A 7,289-nucleotide genomic window follows, 5' to 3' on the forward strand; every position below is an offset into this window, starting at 1 on the left:
TTATTCCAGGATCTAGGCAAGAGCTGGCACATTTCCTGGGAGCTCTTTCCCCTAGGGGACACCATGATCACAGGTACCAGGTTGAGATCTACCCTATAAATAGCATCATAATCTCTTATGATGTACCGGGTACCAGGTTGGGACTTACCCTAGAAATAGCATCATAATCTTTTTTCATGGAAGGTGATGAAGGGTTTGGTGTATGTGCTGCCGAAGCGAGCACAACAATGAAGGGTTTGGGAAAAAGCATGCCAGGGCCAGAGAAGAGTCACATGCCTTCTGGGTTTGGGGCCACCTAAGCCTTGCAGGTTGTAACAGTAGACACCACAATGGGCCCTAAAACCAGTGGTTCTCAATGTGTGTTCCCTGCACCAGCAGCCTGGTGTCACTTGGGAACTTACTAGAAAGACAAGTACACATGCCGCTCACCAGACATCTGAAAAAGAAACTAGGTTTGGATCCAGTTTTAATAAGCCTGCCACTGTTACTGATGAGTCTTTAAGAGCCACTGGTTTAAGGCAAGTTTCCCCACACTCTCCTGACCATAAGAATCACAGGAATGGCCTCTTTGTAATACAGACCCCTCCACATCCCTTGACAGAATTTCCTGATCTGTATTTCTGGGTGGGACATGGGAATGTGCATTATCACAAGTGTCTTGAGTGATTTTTACCATTAGGCTCATCTGAGGACATTGCCCCTTCCCTTCTCAAGAACACCTCCCCCCCCCCTTCCTTGGTCATTCATATGTCTGCAACACTCACTCACTCATAGTTAAGAAATATTTATCATTCTTTTTATTTAAAATAAACATTTTAAAAACTGAGGGTTAAAGTTTGTTTTATTTCGTTACTAAATAAGATTGACCATGATTACCCCACTCTCTGATTTTTTTTTTCTTTTTTCCATGTGAAGAAAAGACTCATGGTAACTGTTTTCTCCAGATTCTGCAGGGTGAGAAGTAGGTCATAAGCAGCTGAGTCACATGTCTCTACAACCTGGTGAGACTTAGAGCAAAAGAAATGTATTTTGAAAATATCTGGTCTTAAAGTAATATATATTCTGAAACTTAAAATAGTTTCACACATCACTTGAAAAAAAAAAGATAATAAGGTATAAGAAAGGTATAAGAAAGCTTACCTTTCATTCTTACAATAATTTGAGCCAAAATGATTCTTCAACCAAAACAATGATTCAGTGCCTATTATCCCAAACCCTCTTGTCTCAGTGAAAATTTGATAAATGTCTCAATTGCAAAAAAAATTCTGATCTCTTTCTTTGCTATATTATCTAATGATCCATATCCCAACTGCATCTCTATTTTTGCCAGATAAAGACAAACTTAGAGAAAAAGGAATGGTCAATACAATGTACTAATGAATCTAACCCAGAAATCAAATTATACTAGTTTAAATATTTTTTGAAAAGGATATGTTAAAACTTACATATATATTTGTGGGACACATCCATCAATTCTGTTGGTTTACCTTGACATCAGTAAGTCATTTAGTCCTCTAAACCTCACCAACATGGTCCTGACCTGACTCTGCAAAGGGAGGGTTTACTTCTACATGTATTCTAATATGTGACCCTCAGACATACAGTCACCAGACTGAAGCTTCTGAAGATGTTTGCCATGTTTTGATTTAGAAGACTTTCCTTAAGAAGAAACAATTCTTGTGCAAACAAGGATAACCTTGGGGATCCTATCTAGGAGTCCTGTGCCTCTGTCAGGCAAGAAAGCAGCATGCAGAAAGGATACTATGAAGTGATTTCAGAACACCAGGGATTTATATACAGAAACAATAGTCTGTGAAGAATCCCATTATCTGATCGAAGGTATATGGGGTCTCCCTGTTGCTAGTGAATTGGTATCCCTGACTCCAGCTTCTTTTCCTTCTTAATGCTGACTATCTTGTTAATTTTAGGCACATTTCACTCACTACAAAATGCTTAGTGAGGATTTGCAGACAGGACCAGTTACATAATTTACAAGGCCCAGGGCAAAATAAAAAATTATGGGGAGTCTTGTTCAAAAATTAAGAATTTCAAGATGGCAGCAGTAGAGATTTAGAGCAAGCACACAGTACTTGCTCAGCTTATAGTCCAGGGTGGTGGCTCAGATTCCAGTGTGTATGATTCGAACACAGTACTTAAAATGGATGATATTGTTGTGACAATAGGCCCTGTCTTTTTGGATGCCTTTGAGCATAACCACATGAAACTAAGACTAAAATTCTGTAGTCTACCATTGCCAATTGGAAAAGGTTGGGAAAAGACCTCACAGACTACAACTGGCAGCCCAGACAACAGGGTTAATTGATATGGCAAGCTTGGAGAAGTGCATGTTATCAGAGAAAAACAATGCAAAAATCAAATCTGGAAAATGGTGTGTGGATCACAGAAGTGCCAGCCATTCAGGAAATCATGTTATTTTATCCCGATCTTTGTTTATATTTATTTGTTTTTACTGGATGATTGTGGGAAAATGACTTACATTTTAACCTTATGAGACCCTAAGTTCTGTTTTATAATGCTTACAACTTACCATAAAAATAGCAGTTATATAAAAAGCAAAAGAGGGTTGCAAAGTACAAATGGGAGAGTTGCTATTACTTTCTCCTAATTATTGTATATTGCCAATAGTGTCATTAGGCACACTTTTTAATTATAATTATTTTTTTAAGATTTTATTTATTTAGAGCAATGGGAGGGTCAGAGGGGCCCCAAGAGGGGATGAATCCCACAACCACAAAGACTGTGACTTGAGCCAAAATCAAGAGTTGGATGCATAACTGATTGAGCTACCAGGCACCCCTAATTATAAATATTTTTATTAAAATTTCTAATAAAATGGTTCTAAACTATAATTTGCAAAAGAGGGAAATATTTACCCACAAATTTTTTTCCCCACAAATTTTTTCAAGTTGTTTTCATACTAGTTTTCAAAGAGCATACTCAAGATTAATTTCATAGAACTGCATAGCTGCAGAAACAGTTCAGACTTTTCATTTTACTCAGAATAGAAATGTTTTTAAAAAGATTTCCTATGTCTTTCTGGTAAGTGATGGGGCACTTGGGTCTTCTGTGCCACATATCTGCCCTCAGATCCCCTTTTGACCTAAAAATTGCCCAAGCCTCCTGCCAGCAGGCAGCTGCTTGTAATGTCTAGTTATTAGAAAAACTCCTTGATGGCACAACAGCTCTTGATGAAATTTTAGCTGCTGGAAATGATGTTCAGGGTGATTCTCAAGTGTCATGAAAATTGGTTCCACCATCTGGATCCTGTCCAGGTGCTCCACTTGCCAGATGAATGAGAGAACATGAAGAAGGAAAGATCATTCTGGAGCCTGTAGGAAGGTTGTGTGGAAGTTTTATGGCTCTGTGGCCTTTTTTAACCCCCTGAAAAAGAAATCCAAATAAGATTTCAATGAAAAAATTTCAACCATCGTGTTCTTTTATTCATTCATTTGTCAAACACTAAACAGGCAGTGGGCTCAAGGCACTCTGCACTCTGGGTAGAGAAATAAAAAGCAAACACGTCATCCTCAAATTAAAGTCTACTATAAGATAAACCAATAAAAAGATATAAATGGGGAAAGACCTATGATCAGCGAAGCTCACTGAGTTGTAAGAGGAAAAACCATTAGGGAAACGTCCAGGCTGAAAGGATAAGTAGGAATTAACCAGATGAAGAAGGTCATTCCAGGCAGAGGGCCAGCAATGTGCCTGAGAGTTTCAAGCAGGACAGGAGAGAGGTCTGCCATGAGCCTTTGCTAAGCAGAGCTTGGACTATAGAAGCTTTTAATGCCCTGGCAACACTCTTTTATTTTATCCTGAAATAATGAGACACTATTGAGAACTTTTAAGAAGGGGGAACTGTGTACACATTACAGATGTAATCAGTCCTGGAAAAGGCACAAACCTAGTGTGTTGAGTGTCAGCTAATCTGGAGTTAATTAGGAGGAGAGGTACCACTCTAGGGTAGTGGTTTCCCAAACTTGTCTGCACATTGGAGTCTCCTGGGAAAATTTCAAAATACACAGATGCATCTAGCCCCCAGAGATGAAGTTGCACTGTGGCCAGAGATTTGGAATTTTTACAAGACCCTTTCGTGATTCTGCTGTGTAATCATGTTTAGAGACTATTGCCTAGAGGAAAATGTAGAATTATAAGAGTCAACAGTGGAGATGATAAACAGTAAAAGCATTGGTGGAGGAAGAGGAGACTGCAAAGGGGAATGAACCAACATGAAGGTGGAGGAGAAAAAGGGAAGACTAGTTTCTTGGAAAATGGAGAAAGGAGAGGCAGCATAGAAGGATGCTCAACCAGAGTATAAGGAGGGGCAAGTAACCACAAGATCTGGCCTCCAGAATAACTTGGGTGGTCTTGGAAGGGCAGTTCTAAATAGGTTCTAGATCGTGTTGGGTTCTAGAGGGAATGGAAAATGAGAAGGTGAAGATTATTTTCAACAAACATGCCTACAAAGGAAGAACTGGAAACCTACATTATCAAAATACTTCAATAGTAGCAAAAAGACAGGTCTCGCCTCCAATCTTACTGTGTCCTTCAAGGTTCTATACCTCTTTGTATGTTCTGTATACTTCACTCTCTACCCAATGATCCCCATAAATCTCACTCTGTAAGTCTGTTAAACAAAACTTTCTTCATAGCCGTTAAACTCGGCTGACACATTAAAACTTTCTTTGCTATTAGTACTCTCTTCTCAGCTCTGCCTTCCTGTTGGCAAACAAGTTCCATGGCTGGAGAAAGTGGTTAGGACTTGGCATATAGAAATGGAAATCAACTTGTGTGTGCTTTCATTGTTAAAGGAGCCCTCTGTTGCCTTGGAAACCACAGTCTGTGTAGAAGAAGTAGTGTATTTTGTGGGTAGATGATTGAACAATCAGGTATGCTATGTGTAAACATCATGCATCTGTGTAAAGAAGCATTGGCCAAGCTTTGTTGGCAGTAAGACCAGAATCTGGTTTTGGTATAAGTCACATGTCTGCTAAAGTATATTTGCAAAATGTTTCTTGGGCAGAGCAAATATTATAAGGAACATAACTTTGTGAGTTTTCCTTTGAACCCATGCCTCACAGAAAGTATAGCCAAAAGAGGGAAAGTGACTCAAAACCCAAGCCACATATTCAAGCCTTCCATTCATCATTTGTGAGTATTCTAAGATGTGTGAATGTTACATTTGTTCACTCTTCATTGCTGTTAAGTTCATAGATTTATTTCATAAGTCACAGCTACCAGGCAATAGGAACCTGATGATTTTATTGCTGAAGGAAACAAAAGTATTCAGGCATCTTGAGGGGAGAAGGAAGAATCATAAACTGCAATGGCTGTTTTGCACTTGAGAATATAAAAGATTGTTCCTATTAATTACTTTGAGGAATTTTGGAAAAAAATGATTCAAGGATAGCAGCTTAAAAGGCTCCAACCTGCATAAGGTCACATCAGTGATAACCTTTCATTTATAACTTTCTCTTTGAAGAAAAAAGTATTATTGTAAATAAATTTAATATACTTATTTGGGTAATTTCTCCCTATTTTGCACAATAAGGATTTATTAAGTAATCATTTTGTTCTTGGTCTATGAATACAAGAATCATAAGACATTACCCTTCCCCTCAGTGAGCTTACAGTCTAGTCTGCAAGACAGAGAGAGAGTCATAATAAGTCTAATATGGTTGGACAGGGTACACAGTGGTCCACAGGCAGGAGTGGTCAGTTCAAAATGGGGGAAATATAAAATAACAAAAACAAAAATAAACTTCTAATAAGAAATGGTCTTAAAATTGGAATTTTAAACTTAAATGGTCTTTGCCAAGTGACATGGACCAAAGATTTTTACCTCAAAATATATTCTCAGCTATGCATCTCTCAGACATAGGACATTTCAAGAGCTTGGTATTTAGTACTGTTTAGGCCATAACAGAAACATTTCATTATTAGTTCAGTCTTTTATTAGCAGGCCTCCTGGTGGCTTAGAAGAGTCAAAGTACCTCCTTAAGTGCCTTTATGCAGAGGGGAGCTTATTCAACTGAAGGCATCTAACCAGGTAAAAGCATTTGGTGACCATTTGTTCATCATTTTTTTTAGCTTTGTAAACTCACAGTAACCTCCTTTCTCTCAAAAGAAGTGTGTGTGCTAAAAATTCTTTTTGCTTTGATCTATATTCGTTCCTATACTCTTATACAAGAACGACTGTATGTGTGGATTTTATCAAGGTTTTTCAAATAGGGAAGAAAGAAGATATATAGGAAGAAGTGAGGCTACTACAAATGAGTAGGAAGATTTTTAAAAATCATTTCCCTGTTATTGTACTAACATCACTCACGTTTCTTTTTTTTAAAACTTCACTCACTTTTGAATAACTGTATGTAGACAGATTTAGCCAGGTTTTTGTTGGTTTGGTTTGGTTTGGTTTGGTTCATCTCCACTATCAAGGACCTTAAAAATAAATCAAATCAGGGTACCTGGATGGCTCAGTCAGTTAAGTATCTCCCTCTGGCTCAGCTCATGATCCCAGGGGACTGGGATTGAGCTACACATCGAGCTCCCTGTTTGATGGGGAGCCTATTTCTCTCTTTCCCTCTGCCATTCCCCCTGCTTGTGTTCTCTGGCTCTATCTCTCTATCAAATAAATAAATAAAATCTTATAAATAAATAAATAAATAAATAAATAAATAAATAAATAAAATCATAGACAAATCCCAAATACTGTAAATTGTTTTAGCCTGTTGTGAACATAAAAGTATATTGTGTTTACATGCACACTTGTATATAAAGATAAATAGTATATAAAATATGAAAGTATTAAAAATGTGAGTTATTCAAGAAAGCTCCTGGAAGGAGATGTGTAATGATTAGAACTCAATTTAAATAGAAACAAAAGGGGGATCCCTGGGCGGCGCAGCGGTTTGGCGCCTGCCTTTGGCCCAGGGCGCGATCCTGGAGACCCGGGATCGAATCCCACATCGGGCTCCCAGTGCATGGAGCCTGCTTCTCCCTCTGCCTGTGTCTCTGCCTCTCTCTCTCTCTCTCTCTCTGTATGACTATCATAAATAAATAATTAAAATAAATAAATAAATAGAAACAAAAGGACTTTTGGCTTTAAGATAATGTAAAACACATTTTTGCATCCTACTTGTTTAGAATTCAGCTCAATACAGCAAGGAGAACATAAGACAGACTCTCCAACGTCAATAAAACCCAAAACACCTGCTACCTCAAACTGCAATATGTAAGAATCGATTTAGCAAAGTGCAAATTTCAAA

The sequence above is a fragment of the Nyctereutes procyonoides genome, unplaced genomic scaffold, assembly GCF_905146905.1.
Source record: "Nyctereutes procyonoides isolate TBG_1078 unplaced genomic scaffold, NYPRO_anot_genome, whole genome shotgun sequence".
In the NCBI taxonomy this organism is placed as follows: domain Eukaryota; kingdom Metazoa; phylum Chordata; class Mammalia; order Carnivora; family Canidae; genus Nyctereutes; species Nyctereutes procyonoides.